We start from the raw sequence: 21,641 nt of genomic DNA on the forward strand, positions 1-21,641 counted from the left end.
TGTCAAAAGTACTTAAAAGAGTTACATGTTATTGGACCAATCAGCTGGAGAGAAGTTAACATAGCTCTTCTTCTCTCATCTCTATCTCTGGTTGGAAAAACCAGAAACATTATTGTTCTGGTATGGGTTAAGTGTCTGACCCTGGACCAATCAAGTGACCAGGGACTAGGGTCATATTGTAGAAACATGGCATTTCCCACTGCAACCTTGTAGTTTGGGTATGGGAGAGTTGATTCCTGAAAGAGAGGTTTTGGGAAGACCAAACAGTAGATGTCCATTGGAGTGAGCATTGGCTCCCCACACACCAGCCCCAGTTCCTCAGCCACAACTCCAGCATCTCCTTGGATTAATGCCTGGATCTCTGAGGCCTCGGTGGGTCTTCATGGCCATTGCAAGAGTTCTCTGGTAGATTCTAGCATCTGGCTTCCAAAATTTTATTCATTCCCCAAAACCCCTCTTTCCCAACAATACCAATGTGCAGACATACCACTGAAACTTGAGCTTCACAGAGAAGGCCTCCTCAACGACCAGGAGAATCTGCTGGGCTTTCCTGGCTGCAGAAGGTGGAAAGTGGAGTCTGGAGAGCTGTTGGGCAAAGTCAGATAGGAGGTGGGAGCAGCTCTCTCCAGGATTTCTTCCAACCAGCACTCTACTTCTCCTCTTACATCTGGCCATCATTCAGCTACGAGGGATGAGCTTCCAAAACCATCTGACAAATGAAGAAACTGAGGCCCTAAAAAGGGACAAGATATGAAGGTGGTCATTTGGCAGATCAATAGCAAAGATAACACTTGAATTTAAGTCTCTCTTCTTTATGCTTTTAATATAGGGACTGGAAGAGTTTGACAATACTTCTGCAGAGACAATGCTATGCTCACTAGATGTAGATTACATTTCCCAGGCCCCTTGGCATCTAGATATGGACCATATGACTGAGTTCAGCCAATAGGAGGAAGGTAGAAGAAAAGCATGCCATTTCCACATTTTCCCATAAAATATCCCAGGTAATCTTCCACACCCTCTCTCCTGTCTCTATAAGGCTGGAAACAAAAGGCTCTGAGATGGGAGCTTCCTCATGGAAGAAGGCCAAATCTCTGATTTCACTGCCTGGAGAAGAGCTGCCCAGGAGTTACCCTACCAAGAAGATCTGAATTGGATTTTACAGGTGCAATAAATAAATCCTTACTGTGTGAAGTCACTGAGATTTTGAAGTTGTATATTGTTATACGTAGCATACCATTCCCAGACTGGCACATCTTTGATGGAACCCCTCCTTATTATGAGTTACATTTGACCTCTTCCAGCACTGTCTCTGCCCTTTGACCCTGACAAAGACCCAAAATACAAAGGGGCAGTACAGCTTTGTGACTAGGAACACAGGCCTTAAATCCAGTCATATCTGAGTCTGAAACCCCGCCCCCCCAAAAGACCCAAGCAGGTTTCTTTGTCTCTTTGAGCCTATTTCCACATGTGTAAAGTAGAGACAGTTTCTAGTTAAAATGTGGTTGTAGGGTTTAAAAACATATTATATAACCAGTGGTTCTCCATTGAATGATGTCACTCTGGGAGGGAGAGAGGGAGGGAGTTGGGAGGGAGGAGGGAGCTGGAAATTGTAAGGTCATGTTTGGTTGTAACAATGACTGTGGAACCCTTCTAACTAAAGATGCTAGATGTCCTGTGATGCTTAGGACACTCCTCCACAGTAACAAGCTGTTACTCGTCTGCCAAGCTTTCATATGGTCCGTTGGACATTCATTTATCTGACGTTACAATAATGTAAGCCTAGAACTAAACGCTGTTTTACAAAGAACCACAAAGTATTTTTGCATGGTTTTAATGTCAGTTGAGTGTTCCAGGAATGTGTTTGCCCTGTGTCACTGTCAGCACTTTGACAGGAATCAGCACCCTCACGGGAGGATAATTCAGGGAGGGGTTAATTTGCAAAATGACGAATTACAAAGGTGTGGACAGGTGTGGGGAAGCCAGACAGGACAGGGCAGGCACCCAGGTCCCGCAGCAGCACAGCTGTCACCACCGCTATATATCCAAGGGGGAGGTGGGGGGCGGGGCAAGATTACTGGAACCTGACAGGGAAGAAGTGTTGCTGACAGTATTAGATTCCCAGGCTGCCACAACAAATCACCACGACCTTGGTGGCTCAAAGCAACAAAAATTTATTCTCACCATTCTCAAGATCAAAAGTCTGAAATCAAGGCAACATCAAGGCCACAGTGCCTCCAAAGACCCCACGGGAGAATGCTTCCTGGCCTCTTCCAGCTTCTGGGGGCCCCCAGTGTTCCTTGGTTGTCTGCATCACTTCGGTCTCTGCTTCCATCTTTACATGGCCATCTCTTCTCTGTGTCTTCTCTTCTGTGTCTTATGAAGACACTCGTCTTTGAATTTAGGGTCCATCCAGATCATCTAGGGCAATCACATCTCAAGAGCCTTAATTACATCTGCACAGATCCTTTCTCCAAATAAGGTTACATGCACAGGTTCCAGAAGTTAGAATGTGGACATTGGCGAGGCCACTTTTAGGCAACAGGCTTGAGCAATGGAAAAAGGTAAGGTAAAAGGGCCCACAGTGACCACCGGGCTGAAAGCAAACAGGCCCAGTAGGCGACCGACTTCAAAACATCCAGGGGCCCTAGCTGACCAATGGGCTACTTACTACTTACACACAGGCACAGGTATCAAAAGGGGACAATTCTGTATGTTTGCATACCTCCTCACCTTCCCCCTTAACTACAGCCCCGTACCACAGCCTCTTTGCTGTCCTGCCTGCTGCTTCCCTTGCAACTTATTCAATAGACTTCTTTCTCCTTTGTTCTGCCTTCGGTGAATTCTTTCACCACCTGTGCTGCTGGCCTCCACCATATCAGGTTGCCCCACAGACAGCTTTTGGGGGCCCTCATTCAACCCTCTGTAGCCACCCTGAGAACAACAGTGACTTTAAGATGAAGGTATAGATAGGAGGTAGGCAGAAAAATAAAAACCCCAATCTCCTTCCCCTCCCTAATTCCATCTCCTGTCTTTCATTGGCCAAACCCAACAGGAAATCAGAGGCCAAGAGTGTGGTGGTTGTGACAGGCTCCCAGGGCCAACAGCGGGATAGAGAAGTGGGGGAGAATGGATCTGGAGGGGCAAACAAAAGACAGGGGTGCACTGTGTCAATCAAGGGAAGATTGGATTCTGTTTTATTTGGAACTTTAGCAGGGAAGTTCACCATTGCAGAAATCATGATTGAATGGCAACGGTGCTGGTGGTTGCTATTGGAGCCAATAATGTAACATAGGTGTAACAGCCTGCGTTTGTAGTTGTTGCCCATTTACAGGGGATGGCTGCTTCATTATATCTGCCAGCGGGGTCTGTCCAAGCATTTCCATATTGAACATTTCACAAACTATTTTTAATGTTTATTTATTTTTGAGAGAGAGAGCACAAGTGAAAGAGGAGCAGAGAGAGAGGAGAATAGAGGATCTGAAGCCGGTTCTGTGCTGACAGCAGCAAGCCCAATGTGGGGCTTGCCCTCGCGAACTGGGAGATCATGACATGAGTCAAAGTCAGATACCTAACTGACTAAGCCACCCAGGTGCCCCTCACAAATCTTTTTTTAAGTCTGTTTATTTATTTATAATGTTTATTTCTTTTTTTTATTTTTAAAAAAATTTTTAAAGGTTTATTCATTTTTCAGAGACAGAGCGTGAGTGGGGGAGGGGCAGAGAGAGAGGGAGACACAGAATCTGAAACAGGCTCCAGGCTCTGAGCTGTCAGCACAGAACCTGACTCGGGGCCTGAACTCAAGGACGGCGAGATCATGACCTGAGCTGAAGTCAGATGCTTAACCGACTGAGCCACCCAGGCACCCCATATAATGTTTATTCCTTTATTTTGGGAGAGAGGGGCAGGGAGGGAGGAGCATAGAGAGAGAGAGACAGAGAAAGAGAGAGAGAATCCCAAGCAGGCTGTGCACTGTCAGTGCAGATCCTGACATAGGGCTGGAACTCACACACGGTGAGATCATGACCTGAGCTGAAATCAAGAGTCGGACGCTTAACCGACTGAGCCACCCAGAAGCTCTAAAAGTTTATTTATTTTGATAAGGAGAAGGCCGAGAGAGAGAGAGACAGAGACAGAGACAGAGAGAGGGAGAGAGGGAATCCTAAGCAGGCTACGTGCTATCATCACAAATTTGCATGTTGTCCTTGCACAGGGGCCATGCTAATCTTCTCTGTATTGTTCCAATTTTAGTATATGTGCTGCCCAAGCAAGCAAAAAATATATATTCTTGTATTCTAAACACCTTTTATTTCCGCCTTTAAATTATGAGGCATTTTTTAGTTTAATATTATGAAACTGTGATGCAGGTTGGCTATATTATCTATGAATGCTAAAAATGGCATTGAAAAATATTATTGGGTTGCATAAAGTTGAGAGTTACAAGGTGTAGGTGACTCATAGTGCCAACACACTAAGAGCTGGATACATAGGACCTATTGTCATTAGGGCTGTTATCACACTTCATCACTTCCAAGCACAATTGGATTGAGGACCCTGGAGACCAGGCCTGCTGTGAGTCACTAGGGGAGGAGAGGGCCTAGAGCCAGTTCCCCTGGAGGTGGTATGACGCAAGCCTGGGTCCCGAGAAGCCCCGGCTCTGACACCACTGTTCCCTCCCCCAGAGCAAGATGCCTCCAGAGGAAGAGACTCTCTTGAGCCCTGGAACCCCCAGATAAGCTCCTAGAGCACACCAGCATCCCAGGCTTTCCCACAAAGCCAGGAGCGGTGAGGGAGGCAACTAGGCCAGGCTCCAAAGCTGCAAACCAGACACGCCCCGCCTGGCCAAGCTTACGTCAGTGGGCTGGCCAGGTGGGGGAGGGGTGGAGTTGGCCTCGGAGCCAGGCGGTCTCACCCCCAGGGGAAGGGAGGAGTTGAGAGCAGAGGGAGGAGGGGAAGGAGGGAAGGAAGAGAAAGGTGGGAAGAGGTGGGAAGTGAGTTCAGGGAAGTCTGACTCAGGCCAGTCTTGACAGCTGTAGGAAGGGGAGGGAGATGGGGAATGTGTTACCTCCTCGCTCCAAACTGGGCTTTCAAGACCCCTGCCTACATCTCCATCCTCATCTCATGCCATCCCCAGCCATGCAGAACTACTTATAGGTCTCTTCAAGGCCTATAAGGGCTAATCCACGCCTTTGGTTATACACCAGGCTAATCCACCTGAATTGCCTTTTCCTGGCTCATCTAGCTCAAGGCTTGCTTGAAAACATCACTTTCTCCATGAAGTATTCCCCAATCCAGACACAATTACTCTGGTCTCTGCACTGAAATCTATAGATGTCTAAAGTAGACTAGAATTGTCATTTATTAATTTAGTACAATGTTCATAAGCTTTAGTGTGCATCAAAATCACCCACGAAGATTTTTAAAATGTGGATTGCTGATTGCAGAGTTTCTGATTCTAATTCTGGTCTGGGGTGATGTGGGAGGAGGTAATTGAGAAGACATGACTGCTGGTTGACCCTCAAGGAGGTCCTGGGCAGCAGGAGGCTCATCACCCCCTCCCCTGTCCTTGGAATGTATGCTCTGCCTACTGTTCCCGCAGCGGGAGCTGTTCCAAGGATGAAGTTTTGAAAGAGTAAGGTGTTGAGATCACCTGGACTGAAGACAAGGCTGAACCCAGGTTATGCCTCTGTATGAACTTTTAAGATTAGGCGGGTGGGTGCAGACATGTATTTCTCTTGTGGCCCTAAAAGCCAAGCCTCCTAAGTAAGTTCCCTTGCTTATTAAACCTGCCTCCAAACAATCTGGAGTGATCTGCTTGTTTCTTTGGCCTCTCTGCCCTCTGTGTATGGGGCCAGTTTATGAACCAACAGGTGGGGTCAAGAATTTTAATTTCCAGGGGTACCTGAGTGGCTGAATCTGCTAAGTGACCAACTTTGGCTCAGGTCATGATCTCACAGTTTCTGGGTTCGAGCCCCACATCGGGCTCTGTGCTGACAGCTCAGAGCCTGGAGCCTGCTTCAGATTCTGTGTCTCCCTCTCTCTCTGCCCCTCCCCAACTTGTGCTCTGTCTCTCTCTCTCTCAAGAATAAATAAACATTAAAAAAAATTTTTTTAAGAATTTTCATTTCCAGTAAGTGATGCTGCTGGTCCAAGGATCATACTTTGATAACCACTGGTTTGGTACAAGAAATGATGCTTCGTGGGCATGATCAGCACTTATTTATTAATTCATTCAGTGAATGTCTACTGCAGGCTTGCTATATGCCATACATAGACCACTTGTTCCATAGTCAATAATAACCAAAGCAGAGGTAGAACCTACCCCCATGGAGCTTCCGATATTAAGCAAATAAACATACTGTTAACTATACACTAACAAGTTGTGATAAGTGCTCTAAAGGAAAAGAAAAAGAATATTATAAAAAATAATAATAACAAGAACCTGTTTCAGACTGGGTGGTCAGGTAAGGCCTTTTGGGTGACAGAGACATTTATACAGGCATCCTTTAGACCAACTCCTACAGGATACACTTACTGCTCTGTATGGTTATCTATTCGTAAATTGTTCAGCTAACCACTAGACTGTGTGCACCTTGAAAGATAGAATCTTGTGTTATTAATATTTGGGCCTTCAGCATGCAACAGAGAATAGAGCCTTGGTAAATAGTGGGAAAATGGATGGAAAGATGGAAGGATCACTGGAAGGATGAATAAATGGATGAATAAAATGTCAGATGTATGTATATATGCATACATGGATGGATGGATGGATGGATGGATGGATGATGAATGAATGGGTGACTGTCTCTGGCAGCAACATGGAGCACCAGAATTCCTGGTGGTATCAGTAAGACAGGAGTGGAAACTAACAGAAATTTAGCTGATTCCTTTGCTGTTTTCCAAACTCTGTCTATCATTTAAGGTGACCACCAATGGCCCCTCTTCCCCAAAGCTCCCTTGATTACCATTGTTAAGCCCCACTCCCCACATGAAGGAGTTACTGTCACTTCTTGCATTCCCACACATGCCACACTGACTTCAACACACACAACTGCCTAACACTTGCCATGTGCTCACCACCTGCATGCAGTTTCTCAGGGCAAGCCATATTCTCTGTGTCAGTTTTAGAAGCCAAAAGGAGAAGGAGAGGGAAAAAAAGAAAGTTATTCTCTTACGGAGCCAAAGAAGGCATAGAGCTCAGAGGGGGGTAAGGAGATTCTGGCTCTGATAATTTATCACATGACTTCAAAATAGCACTTTCAATGACACATTTCCTCTAGATATGTTTTAGGCTGCTAAGAGGAGCATAGTTTATTTAAAGACTCAATTTGAGTCAAATAAGGAGAAGAAAAAGACCCAGGGTCACTCTGGGGTATTTAAAAATGGGGAGTGGGGGCGCCTGGGTGGCTCAGTCGGTTAAGCGTCCGACTTCAGCTCAGGTCATGATCTCGCGGTCGGTGAGTTCGAGCCCCGCGTCGGGCTCTGGGCTGATGGCTCAGAGCCTGGAGCCTGCTTCCAATTCTGTGTCTCCTTCTCTCTCTGCCCCTCCCCCGTTCATGCTCTGTCTCTCTCTGTCTCAAAAATAAATAAATGTTAAAAAAAAATTTTTTTTTTAATGGGGAGTGAAAAGAAAACTATATACAGACCAGTTCTTTCCCTTTGAAGACTCGCCACCCAGGATTGAAACTCGATCTGCTTTGCAGGCTTCAGACTTCCATACACTTGTTTCCATTCTCATCGAAGCTCTTGGCCACTCAAGCCCAATCCTACACCAAAGACATTTGAATCTAGAAGGGAATTTCCAAAGGAGTTAGAGGTAGGAGAAGCACTCCCTTCCATTCAAAAGAGGACAGAATGAAGAATCTGGGACATGAAATTCCCCAGAGATTGAAACACAATTCATCTCTATTGTGAAGGATCTCAACAGATGACTCTCAGAAGAGGGCAAGAGGACTAAATACCTTTTGTGCACATGAATAGCTAACATCAATATTAACTAAAGAAATGTAGAGAAAGCAAGATTTCATATGTATACGTGCATGCGCGCGCGCGCGCACACACACACATTTTAAACCATAATGTTCTGTGTGAGTCAGGATGTCCTGAAATGGTCCCAAGTGGAACTGTAATTGGTACATTTCTGAAATCATAAGGCAGTAGTTCTCAAGTGCAAATAAAATGCTTCCCCTCCCCCAAAAAGGAGAATGTGAATTAACATCAATTTATTTCCAATTCTGATCATCTAGCCTAACAGCACCATTTGAAATGTAAAAACAAAACAGCAGCAAAAAAGAACACAAATCACAGATACTAATCACAAAGACATTCATCTTTGTGTTATATGTAACAGTGAAAGACTGAAAAATGCCTGTAAGTCCAGCAACTATGCTTGTTGGTTAGACATTTATAGAATATTATTTATCCATGCCTAATTATGTGTTCTGCAGAGTTCTTCCTTGGGGGATGTGCTGGCAGCAATAATTGTCAGGGGTGCAAGCTGCAGGTCCTTTAGGAGAACACCCTGGTTGAGTCTCTGAAGTCCAAAACCTGGTTCTCAGCTTCTCAAGATCAGAAACTGGCTTTTCTTAGTGCACCAGCTAAGAACAGAGTCTTGGTGACAAATTTTCACTGATACCACTCAAGGCTTCTATAGCCATCAAAGGTCAATCTATTAGATCACAGTAGATGACATGCCTTTCCAAACAGCAGAATATGTGTATCCACTGCTCAAAAATCTGTCCCTCAGCTGATATTGGGGTAAATGGTAAGAAAAATCAGATTTCTTGGTGAGCTGCATGTTTGAATAAAAGAAAATGTGTAGTTCTGAGGAGTATTTTCCAAGTAATGGTGAGGCTTGATGAAATGTTCCTGATCTATAGGACAGACAATTTCTCTAGTGACTCTTTCTTTAGTGCTCTCTTCCTGGGAGAGCAGAGGCTGCTTGGTGACCAGTTTGCTTTCCTGCACCTGCCTTTTCATGCTCACTGCTTCTCTTTATAGTAATGTGGTTCCATGCTTAGCACAGTGACTGATAAATCCAGGGTGGCACCAGCTCAACCAATCAAAGTCCCTTCTCTGGGCATACAGGCTTGTGATTGTGCTAATTATCAATCTGTTGCCTCTCAGATCCAAATTCAGTCTTCATTGTCTGCCCTGAAAAAATACAGTACACCATCTCAAAATGTTTTCTTTTCTAGGTGACTGATGTAAAGCTTTGTCAGTAGAGGGCATGGGAGAGACATTGTGGGAGGAATTTTCTTTTCCTGATTTGGGTATGCTCTGTTCTGCAACACCCCCCACCCCCACCCCGCCCCAGGGGCATGTGGCACCTGACTCCTGCAACATGGACAACTTCTCCAGTACCCAGCTCCTGCAATGCAAGTGACTTCTCTAGCATCAAGTTCCTGCGGGACAGATGGTTTCTTTAGCATCCAGCTCCAGCAGTTTAGGGTGGCCAGCACCCTCCAAAGAGTTCAGCTTATAGTTCAGCTAACAGGAGGCACTGGGAAGAGATCTGAGTGCAGGTAGAGACATGTCAGAGTGATTGCTCCCCTGGTTCCCTCTCAACCAGACCACAAGGAGGCAATAGCTGCGTTCCTCCACCTAAATTCCTGTTGGATTGTCTCTCCCTCACGGGTACAGTTTTGGCTGTTGCTCCTTCAGGACTAGGGGTGGCAATAGGCAATGCCCTCCCACATCTCTAGTCCTGAGTACTTTGTCATTTACTTGTCACGGTAGCCCTGCTGGCACCTTTGTAAATAGTCCCTTCATTAAACTCCTCAGTGACACATGGAGTAAACCATCTGCTTTCTGCTGAGACCTTGGGGGGCTCAGCATCCATGAGAAGGAGGGGAAAGCAGGGATTAGAATTTGTTACAGAAAGCTTGCAAAGAGAAAGACTCTGGTTTCTGACATGCAAAAGGGGATCATGTAGTAAGATAAAAGCCGTAAATGCTTTTTAAACTATTTCTTAGATTATTCTGTAGTTAGACCCATGGTTCATTTTCCCTATTATAAGTGGGTGGGAAGTTGTACAGGAGGCTAGCTTAGCTAAAGAATCCGGAAATCACAGTTTTTCTGCACATTCGCAGTTGAAGTGTGATATAAATCTGTCACCACTATAGGGACATGGTTAATTAAATGATAGAAGGATAGATGGAATATTAATGGTGATTACAGCAAATTTTAATAAGAGCTTACAATGTACTACCAAGTGAAAAAGTAAAGCATGAAACTTAGTTATTTTGATCTCAACTATGTTAAATACATACACATATATGCATAGAAAAGAAAAACTTGTAAGGAATTCACCAAAATGTACAAACAGGTTGCCTTTAGGTAGTGGGATTGGAGGTGGTATTTCTTTTTTCCTTTATATTTTTCTTTATTTTTCAATTTTTATGCAATGAGTACAAATTACTCTTGTAGCTAGAGTTTTTTGGTTTTTTTTTTAAGAGAACACATACATCATGTTCTGCTCACACTATCAGAAACAAATCAGACTGACCCTGGCAAGTCCCAGCCAAGGAATTTGCCTCCAGATATGCGTTGGCCTGATTAGTGCCAGGAACCTCAGCAAACAACTCTCTGAGTTAACTCTTTCTTCAGAAAAGAGTAGGAGGTGGTGAGACAGGGACCCTTCTGATGAGGTCAACCTGTAGGAATGAGGTTGCTACCATGGATCCCATTGTCCTAAGCACCTGCCATGGAAATGTGGGGAGTTCTTACTCTTCCAGTCAGGGTTAGGTTGGGCCACCTGTAGTGGGCTGCTGAGAAACAAGTTGAATCAGAACTAGTCCTGTCCTTGAGGAACAAACATGGGACTCTGCCACCAGTGACATGCACAGGGTATGAATGGTGTCTTTGGAGTATGGAAAACATAAGTCCAGTTTACTCAGGAATGAACAGAGATGTGTAAGTTGATGTCCCTTTTCCCACCCAAGTGAATGTGGGACTGCCTTTAGGCCTTCGCGTGGGCCTTTCTTTCTACTTGAAATCCCATGTCTATCAGATTCTTGCTGACTTACCTTTGAGTGTCTAGGTAGAATCCTAAGAGTTCATCTTGGTAGAGCCAGGCATTGGCTGCTCTGTGCTGGCCCTTTGGAGGCAGCAGACAGGCGCCCCCTGCTGGAGAATGTGCCACACATTAGACCTGGAGTCAGGGGCAGAGAAGTATGCTGAAAGCCTGCGTTGGTATTTCAATATTTTGTTTTGTTTTGTTGTTGTAGGGGAGGAGAAAAAATGTTCTCTCTACCCTTCTGAGTTCTTAGCTGAGACCCTTGTAATAAAAGACAGATTAACGAGGAAAAAAAACACAGAAGTTTATTAACATGTATACTTCATGTATACATGGGAGATACTCAGGAGAAGAGGAGGTCCCTGAGGTAGTTTAGAATTCAGAGTGAAATACCAACTGAATAGGGAAAGGGAAGTGGGAATACAGGCCTCTTAGAGGAGATAAAATGATTTTTAGGAAAGATTAGTGGGCCTTCAGAATAGATGGCAGGTATAATAATTTGAGACAAAGTTTGTCTTCTGGGTGTGGTATTGACTTCTAGCCTCCTTTCCTGTAATGAGACAATTTTCCCTGGTTGATGACACCTTTAGGGAGGGGATCTATGATAAATGAGCTCCTTTTGAAGGATCTATCTTTATTTATTGTTATTTTTTTAAGTTTATTTATTTTTGAGACAGAGAGAGAGAGAGCACGAGCAGGGGAGGGGCAGAGAGGAGAAAGAGAATCCCAAGCAAGTTCCGCACTGTCAGCACAGAGGCTGATGTGGGGCTTGAAGTCACAAATTGTGAGATCATGACCTGAGCTGAAATCAAGAGTCAGATGCTTAGCTGGCTCAGCTACCCAGGTGCCCCGGGAGAATCTATCTTTAGGCGGGTAAGAAGAACTTAGAGAAAACCTCTCTCTGCATCGGTTGCTTTTCAAGGGCCTACACTCAAAATAATCAATACACAGAAGTGGCATCTTCTGAGATGGCATGGTCCGCCACCCTTCATGGTGGTTACTGAGGTTGTGGTTTTCAGTTTCCCTCCTCTTGGTGACCCCCCCACCCAGGCTAGCCACGGTCCCCCCATCAGAAGCCAAGCCAGTGGAGAGAGCATTCCGCAAGGTCCTCACCCTACTCTGCCTGCAGATCTCATGCCGCCAGTGCCCAGGGCCAGGCCCAGACAAGGGCACGACCTGTTAAGAGGAGAAGAGAATCAAAAGAAAAAAGGGGGGAGGGGAGGGGTGTGCACGCCTGGGTGGCTCAGTTGGTTAAACATCTGACTTAATTTCGGCTCAGGTCATAATCTCACGGTTTGTGAGTCCGAGCCCCACAGTGGGCTCTGTGCTGACAGTGCATGAGACTGCTTGGTATTCTGTCTCCCTCTCTCTGTCCCTCCCCCACTTGTTCTCTCTCTATAGCTCTCTCAAAATAAATAAAAATAAACTTTTAAAAAAGCCGGGGAGTGGAGGGTGGATGAGAACCTAAGACTGGACTTGTTCAGCTTCCTGGTACACTCACTTGGAACATCTTTGCTTCCTGATGGTCAGGCTGCCATAAATCCTCACTGTACCTCCTCCATCTACCAGTGTTGGGGATCAAGAGGAAGAAGCTAAAAGTTCTCCATACAGAGCCCTGAGGGCTGGGCTGTGCAGCTGGCTATTTGCCTAGTCCAGAGCAGAGGTGGTATCTCTGGGAAATGCCCCTTCCCCTTCTGAACCCTGCTCATTCCCTTCTTTCCAACCATAGCCATTAAGTCTACCCAGCCGTGGGAGACATCTAAGCAGGAAGGACCACAGGCACGGCCTCATTATCTGTTCTTGCTCCCTGATGACATACATAACTGCAGCTTAACCTACTGAATCAGTCATTGCTAGGTGATGACAAGGAGAGAAGAGAGGACAGTTGTTGGATGTACCAGTCTTCCCTTCCTAGTCCATCTGTCTGGCCTGGCCTGGAGACTGCTATGTCAGCCTTTGGCCAAGAGATCACTCAGTAATACATTTGGGTTCTGTTTGCATTCTTATCAGAACATGTGCTCATTTTAAGGCTGTGCTTCTCAAACAGTAAAGTATAAAAGTAAAGTACCTGGGGGTCTTGTTAAAGCCCAAGTTCTGACTTGGTAACTCTAAGGTGCAGCCTAAGATTCTGTCTTTCTAACCAGCTCCTAACATTGTGAGGATGTAAGGGACCCAGTCTTGTATTCTAGGCTTAGTAAGGTATTATTTGATCTGTGAAGATTATCAGAACTCCAGTGTCAGAATTAATCACAGGGTTTCATCTTCTCCCCAACATCTGACTCAAACCTTAACATATCTTTTCTTTTCTTTTTTTTAATGTTTATTTATTTTTGAGAGAGAGAGCACGAGCAGGGGAGGAGCAGAGAAAGAGGGAGACAGATGATCCGAAGCGGGATCCACGCAGACAGCAGTGAGCTGATTAGAACTCACGAACCATGAAATCGGTCATTCAACCAACTGAGTCACCCAGGCACCCCGACATATCTTCTGACTGACTCATCTATCCCCTTGCTAGCCTGGTGATTGCTAGCACAAGTAATCTTTGCAGCCCTAACACCTCGCATAGTGGATACCCAACAGTTTTCAATAAATGAATGAACACATTAATGGCTTTTGAAGGCAACTTATAAAAGATGTAGGTTTGTTAATAGCTAGGACAACATTTCCCAAACTGTGTTCCTTGGAACACTAGTTCTGAGGAGTGTTAATAGATATTTATTAAATGATGAGGGAGAGTGGGAAGGTTCTGTAGTCAATCTGGGAAATGCTGGATTAAAAATAGACATCTGAAAAGCTTCTCAAAGCCTTTAATAAACAAATGGTCGTTGCCAGTATCTAAGAGAGGGATCCAGGAGGCAGCGTTACCCTCCCTTACTTGACCACAGGAAATTTCCTCAGAAGCATCTTGCAGGGCTGGTGTGCTGAGGAATGTAGCAGACAGTTGTCACTCTGCGTTTTCACCCAAGGATTGTAGATTACAATTAAGTTACATAAGAGATCTAGAGAGAGAATAACTCCTTATGAGAAGAGGATATGAGAGCTGAAAAGAGAGACTACCTTATCTGTCCCCCTTTCAGACTGAGTCATCAGTCTTTTAAGGTCTTATAAGCCACTATGGGGCTCTCCTTCCTCTTCTGGATAACCCAGGGAGGGGTCCTCCTCTTCCTGCTCTGATGCATTGTAGCGGCTGAGGGGGAGGCCAGGAAACCTAGAGAAAAGAGAACTCAGAGGACTGCTTGGAGCTCAGTCCCCTAAGAGGCTAAGGGCTCTAGTAAGTATCTCCAGGAAGAGCTTTAGTGCAGCCAGAAAGCAAGGGGTGGGAGGAATTTAAAAGGGATCACATAAAGTGCGCCTGAGTGGCTCAGTTGTTTAAGCGTCTGACTTCAGCTCAGGTCACGATCTCACAGTTTGTGAGTTCAAGCCCTGCATCGGGCTCTGTGCTGACAGCTCGGAGTCTGGAGCCTGCTTCGGATTCTGTGTCTCCTTCTGTGTCCCTCCCTCACTCGTGCTCTGTCTCTCTCTGTCTCTCAAAAATTAGTAAATGTAAAAAAAAAAAGGGGGAGGGGGAATCACATACAGCAAGTTGGTCCCTGAGATTAGGGCTGAAATAAACTGAAGAAAAGAAAGGAAGAACCTAGAAAAAGGCCTCATGTGAATCCCAGAGTTCACTTACCTTAAAACAGTGGTTCTCAACTAGATGGACATTTGCCAGTGTCTGCAGACACTTTTGGTTGTTAGAACTGGGGAGAAGTGCTACTGGCATCTAGTGGGTAGCAACCAGGGATGGTGCTAAACATCCTCCATGGCACAGGACAGCCCCTATAACAAAGAATTAGAAGCTCAAGGGGCGCCTTTGTTGCTCAGTCAGTTGAGCATCCAACTCTTGATTTTGGCTCAGGTCATGATTTCATGATTGTGGAATCAAACCCCACAGCGGGCTCTGTGCTGGGCATGGAGCCTGCTTGGGATTCTCTCTCCCTCTCTCTCTGCTCCTCCCCCACTTGCATGCTCTCTCTCTTTCAAAATAAATCAATAAACATTAAAGAAAAAAAGAATTAGAAGGCCAAAATAGTGCCACTGTTGAGAAAACTTGCCTTAAATGTTATTCTGAAATGTCACCTTTAATTTAAAATTTAGGATGTTGTGAGGCACCTGGATGGTTCAGTCGGTTGAGCGTCCAACTTCGGCTCAGGTCATGATCTCACAGTCTGTGAGTTCGAGCCCCGCATGGGGCTGTGTGCTAACAGCTCAGAGCCTGGAGCCTGCTTCCGATTCTGTGTCTCCCTCTCTCTCTGCCCCTACTCTGCTCATGCTCTGTCTCTCTCTGTCTCTCTCTCTCTCTCTGTCAAAAAGAAATAAACAATAAAAAAAATTTTTTTTAATTTAAGATGTTGCTTAAATTCAACTCTTTTACCATAAAGAATTGGGAAAGTCTATTTAGTAGAAGAAAATCCATGATCATCAATGTGATGGTCCAAATCTTAGTCAACAATAGTATTTTGTAAGCTTAAATCACATCACAAACAAGGGGACATGTTTTGCAAGGAACTACAGAAATAAAATGCCTCACAGCAAATATTTTCCCTAATTTAAAAGTTTAGGATGTTGCTCAGATTAAGATAAATAAATATTATGAGTAGAGATGAGAAGGATCCGACTCATGTCTATGCAATTATAGAAATTCTTGCACAAGTGCATGAAGAGACATGCAAGAGGGTATTTTATCACAAAGTTGTTTGTGATGGTTGGAGTGCTGGGTGCAGTGAGGTGCAATGAACCAGCTATACACACAACAATGTAAATAGATCCTTAAAACATGGTGCTGAACGTTGGGGGCGGGGGAGTAAGAACACAGAGACCTCCAGCGCGATACTATTGATTGAAATTAAAAATACATGCCCACAAAACAATGCTTTCAAGAACATTCACAAATAGAATGATTCACAAATCTTAGTCATCACACAAACTTTACAGCTGAATGCTCAGGAATCGGGCACCACTGCCACCTGGTGGTAGTGGTTAAAAATTGAGGCATAATTCCAGTTGGTTTCTTTGGGGTGTTTTTTTTGTTTTGTTTTGTTTTGTTTTGTTTTGTTTTGTTTTGTTTTGTTTTGTTTTGTTTTGTTTTTAAAGAATTCCACTTGCTCCAAATCTTTGCCAATACTTGATGCTGCCTGTTTTTTTACGTTTTAGCCATCTTAGTGAGAGTGTAGTACTATCACAACGTAGCTTTATTTTTTTTTTTTTTTAATTTTATTGAAGTATAGTTGACACAGTGTTACATTATTTTCAGGTGTGCAACATAATGATTCCAAAACTCTGTACATTAATTACACTATGCTCACAAGTGTAGTCACCATCTGTCACCCTGTGCTATTACAATATGATAGACTATATTCCCTATGATATACCTTTATTTAGTTTTGTTGTAGTTAAAGGTTTTTTATTTTTAAAATATTTTTTAATGTTTATTTATTTATTTGAGAGAGAGAGAGAGAGAAAGAATGGTCGGAGTAGGGGCAGAGAGAGAAGGATACAGAATCCCAAGCAGGCCCCATGCTGTCAGCACAGAGCTGGATGCAGGGCTTGATCTCACAAACTGCAAGACCATGACATTGAGCTGAAATCAAGAGTTGGATGCTCAACCTACCTGAGCCACACAGGCACCCCAAGATTTTTGATTTTTAAGTAATTTCCACACCCCACATGGGGCTTGAACTCACAGCCCTGAGATCAAGAGTTCTACACTCCACCAACTGAGACAGCCAGGTGCCCCTCTATGCTATACCTTTTGCCCACGTGATTTATTCATTCCAGAACTGAGAGCCTGTATCTCCCACTCTGCTTCATCCATTTTGTCCATCCCCTCACACCTCTTCCTTCTGGTAGCCATCAGTTTGTTCTCTGTACTTACGGGTCTGTTTCAGTTAAGGTTTTGTTTTGTTTTTTACTGTTTATTTATTTTTGAGAGGTGGGGGGAGGGGCAGAGAGAGAGGGAGACACAGAATCCGAAGCAGTTTCCAGGCTCTCAGCTGTCAGCCCAGAGCCCGACGCGGGGCTTGAACTCACGAACCCTGAGATCATGACCCGAGGCGAAGTCGGACGCTTAACTAACTGAGCCACCCAGGAGCCCCTCAACTGAGGTCTTTTAAAGATAGAATTTATATACTACAAAATGCACAGATATTAAGTGTCTAACTCATGAATTTTGACAATTGTGTACATCAGTGTAATCATCACTTTAAATGCTATAAGAGAATATTTCCATCACTCCAGAAAGTTCCTTCTGCCCTTCCCAGGAAATCCTCCCTACACGTTACCTTACCAGCAGCCACTGATCTGATTCTGTCGCTATAAATAAGCCCTGCCTGTTGTAGAACTTCATGTACGTGGAACTATACAGTGTGTACTCTGTCAGTGCTCCACCCACATCTCTTGGCACTCACTGTTCCTGTGCACACCTGCATTTCCGTCCACAACACCTGCAATTCTTTGGCTGGGGGCTTTCTTTGTGTGTTCTGAGACCTGAGAGAGGCAGCTGCTTAGAGCCAGGGAGTTAAGGACCTCCCTCCAGCATTCTCAATCAGTGGCTGATGGGAGTTGGTACATATATACTCCAGCTCCCTCACCCCTCAGTGAGGATAACTGAAATGGGATCCACAAAGTGTCCCATCCGTCCCTGCTGGGACTGAGGCCTGGTTTCCCACAACCATAACCTCAGTAATACGCACTATTAGTTCTCCTCCCCCGTTGCCTCACTTATCCTGACTCCCCTGCCAGTGCTTCTTGGTATCAACTCCTGACTCATGGACCCTATCAGAATTAACAGTGGTCTGGGGGGAGGGGAGTGTGACATTGCACCTGGACATAAGAACCTATAGTCTTCTTTCTAAAGACCATCAGAGCTCTGGGGAAGAAGCAAGAAGAAGGTCTCATGAGACTTTGTCCTAAGTTCTTTCACAGGTAAGCTCAGAAGACTTGACTTCTGAGCTATGTCTGTGAATGGAAGTTCTTAAATGGCACATGGCCTGAAATCACCAGGTCTCTTATGATCCCAATGATGATAATCAAGCCGGAATTCCACACTGAGAGAGAAGGCAGGTGTGAAGTTGCTATCTGTGAGTCCTACGGAAGGACTTGGGACAGATTTTGGAATAAAGCACCACATCTAGATCTTGGAGGAGATGCTGAGTTCTTTCGGGCCCCAACAGGTGGACCAAGAACTAGAACAATGTGATCCTTGGAATAGAGTGCCACCTCTGTTCCCATAAGAACACAGCATAGAGTGGCCAGTGGCTGGACCCACTGGGCCAACTGGAGCCCAGTTCTCAGAACACTCTGAAGCCCTTGAGCCCAGGTGAAAGAACCTGGAACTGGACTCCTTGCTGTCCTGAAGCTGCATTCAGTTCTGGATGTAGTCATAGACTCAACACACTTGTGTCAGGCCCTGCACAGAGTACTGGGGATATGCGGTAAACCGGATGTCTACCCATTCCTCTCTGTAAGGAAATATAGAGCATAGTCTCATAAGCAAGAAAAGGCCGTGGGACATTACGTGTGTTGCTGGGATAGATTTCTGTACAGATGAGGAGCCCAAACTGGGGAGGGCTGAGTGCCCCAGAAGAGAGCCCAAGGGAGGTGGTAGAGGAGCATGCCAGGCAGAGGCACCGCATGAGCAAAGGCTTGGAGGAATAAGAGCATGGTGGGTGGTTCTGTCTGATGGAGTTCAGGGCTAAGTGGCCAGAGATGAAGTTAGAGAGGTCAGCAAAGGCCCAGTCATGGAAAAATGTGCATGCCATGCCAATGAATTTGATTTCATCCTCAAGTCAATTGAGATTAAATAATTTTAATTGAATGGACTAATAATAATTGAATAATATTAAGCAGATGGATCATGTGGTCATTTCTGCATCTCAGAAAGATTGCTCTGGAAGGATTATGGAGGGCGAGTTAGAGGAGGTGAAACCAGAAGCAGGGAGACAATGAAGCCAAGAGGTCACAGAGGCCAAACTAGAGCAATGGCAGTGGAAATGTAGAAGAGGTGATAGATATGAAAGAGGAGAAGGAGATGAAATCAGTAAGAATGAAGAAGGGCTCATTCGTGAGGGATGCCCATGTCTGCCATGGGCACCTGGATGGTAGTAGTGTTGTCCACCTGGATGGGGGCACTGAGAGGTGGGGTATCTCTGGGTAGAGAGGAGATAGTAAACTTACTTTTAGACATATTTAGTGAGAGGTCCATGGGATATCTCTGTCACCATTTCCATCACTGCCCTGACCACAGCATTTTAGAAATATCTTTATAAACTTATAAATGTTCAGTGCCCATGTGTCCATTCCACCTCCCCACTACTTGTGAAATGCAAGCTCCTTGAACATGGAGATCCATTTATCCCTCATTTCTATGGTCCAGGACCTGGAACAATGACTTGTGCCCGACAACAGGTACTCAATAAGGGTCTGTTGAATGGTAGGGCAGGTGTCCTCATGGAGGTATGACTTCAGTCTATTGCCATCACTGAGTCCTCCTTGGAGTCAGATCCCAAGCAAATAGATGAAATCTCCCTTTAAAGGAGTAGAGGGGTGCCCTTTCCTTTTTTCTGCCATCATGTGGAGGCCCTGAAGTTTGGACCAGGCAGCATGGGAGGTGGCCAGACCTGGGACATGGAGTCAGATGGCTCAGGATCCCAGGACAGGACAGGCCGTGGAGCTGGCTGTGTCCAGACCAGGCCTCCTGGGGGAGAGTGCCCATACCTGGGGTGCTTAATGCAGGTAGATGGGCAAGTGAGGGCACTTGAGGTTGGAGGAAGGTGGAGCAGGATGTGGGATGAGGGGCCAGGAAAGATGGTCCAGGGGCAGGCTGGCCATGTTGGCTGTGCCATCTGGCAGGCCTAAGACCTGCTTGAGTTCAGTTTATCCACCTTAAACCAAACAAGGACATTGTTTCCTCCACCCATCAGCAGGGCTGGTAATTCAGACCTAATGGATCCTGCATTGTCGTCATTGAGGAGAGGCTGTATTCTCTGGCATCAGTCCAATACTTAGCAGCGAGCAGGAAGGCTGCTGGGTGAGGCTGAGAGGTGTGGGCTCAGCCAGTGCACACGTCCCAGCCCTCACTCTGACCTGGGGAAGAGATGGAGGAACCACCAGCTCCTCTGCCAGAGCCCAGTCTCAGGGCATCTCTGTCTTTATTGTATTGATCCCAGCACTTGAGTAGTGTTAAGTACAGCTTATAGGGCTTTTAGGGCTTCGCTTCTGCTCCACTTCTAGGAATCTGCACTCAAGCTTGGCATCGTAGTGTCTGCACACATCTCACCTCTCCTCTTCAGGGTCCTTATAGCTGCCCTGGGAGTCAGGCTGGTGATCAGCAGGCTCATTTCCCAGACGGGAGTACGTGCACAAGCCCAAAAGAAGGAAGGGATACCCTCAAGTTCACCCAAAAGTTTGGTCTGGGCTGGGACCTGAGGGTGAGCTGGCCCTCTCCTTCTGCCACTCATTTCCATGTTCATTCTACTCTAGCCATAATGCACTCCTCAGTATTTACTTCCTTAGCATATGAAACTTGCTCCTGTCCCAGGGCCTTTTCCTGCAGCTTCTCCTCTGGGCAGACTCTTCCCCCAAATCTCTGCAGGACTCATTCTTTCTCGCTTATATGATCAACAGCTACTTAGGAAGTAGCACCTATAGACTCAGTGGGAAGGCAAACAAGGCCACAGAGTCAGCTTCAGGACCCCACTGCTGGAGGGGGATATGGGGTGAGAAGCAGTGATCTGATCTCCCTGACCATTTCAGACTCACCAGGTGCCTCTCTCCACTCACTAACCTCACCTTAGCTGCATTGACCTGTTTCCTGGATGTGCCAAGCTTCTTCCTGACTCAGGGCCCTCACACATTCTGTTTCCTGTCTGCAACACTGTTCCACTGTTACAACCTGCCCCACCCACTCACCCCTTGGCCTTATCTGACTTCCCAGATGGATAGGCCAGTCTTGGATCCTCCGGAGGCACTGAACATATCTCATGTGTGAGATTTACTTCACTGGCAACAATAAAGCTCTGGTACCAGTCACCTATCTGCCTTATGACAAGCTGCCTGAGGGCAGGAATTGTGTCTGACTTAACTCTCTGCTGTGTCCAAACGCTCAGCATGGAGCTTAGCTGCTTATTAAACTCTTGTTGAGTGAATGGATGAATTCTGGATTAATGAATGAGGTTTATTTGGATACCTTGACATCCATAGGGGTGCTGTCCAATAGCGGTTGGATAAGGGGTCAGGTTCATATTTGGGTGGGAGGACAGATTTGAAGTTTATCACTATAGTGAATCCAAGAGGTGTTTGAGTGAGGAAAGAGACTTTGGGCAGGGAGGATGGTAGGTGGGCATCAGGCTGCCCTTGATTGTACTCTGAACTTTAAAGGATGCAGAATTCAAGCCGCTTGGTCCCTTGAAGCAGCCAGAACCAGCAGCAGACCTCCCTGCCATATTGATAAAGGTCTAAGGTCCAAAAACAAGGGAGGCGACAAACTCCTTTGTTTCCCTCTGTCCCCTTCTCACTCTAACCTGGATCACTGGCAGACAGACCTGGGGACCAGATAGGCAATGCAGACAGGCTCAAGAGCTTCGTC

General features: G+C 45.6%; 1 long non-coding RNA gene and 1 other non-coding gene across 3 annotated transcripts; both read right to left on the minus strand.

Annotated features, from left to right (window-relative positions):
- Positions 1 to 14,984, minus strand: LOC109252045 (uncharacterized). 2 transcript variants are annotated; one of them, XR_002073824.2, is made up of 5 exons: positions 14,691 to 14,984; positions 11,028 to 11,127; positions 7,647 to 7,787; positions 2,185 to 2,546; positions 1 to 725 (listed from the first exon to the last, which is right to left on the minus strand). It is a non-coding gene; the product is annotated as an uncharacterized LOC109252045 (long non-coding RNA). The 2 variants fall into 2 exon arrangements; XR_002073825.2 differs by having other exon boundaries at positions 1 to 733.
- On the minus strand, positions 4,169 to 4,271 carry LOC128778696 (U6 spliceosomal RNA). The gene has a single exon (XR_008424426.1). It is a non-coding gene; the product is annotated as a U6 spliceosomal RNA (small nuclear RNA).
- Positions 14,985 to 21,641: the final 6,657 nt, after the last annotated feature.

This window comes from Panthera pardus, unplaced genomic scaffold (genome assembly GCF_024362965.1).
Source record: "Panthera pardus isolate Hobbes unplaced genomic scaffold, ASM2436296v1 HiC_scaffold_20, whole genome shotgun sequence".
Lineage (NCBI taxonomy): Eukaryota > Metazoa > Chordata > Mammalia > Carnivora > Felidae > Panthera > Panthera pardus.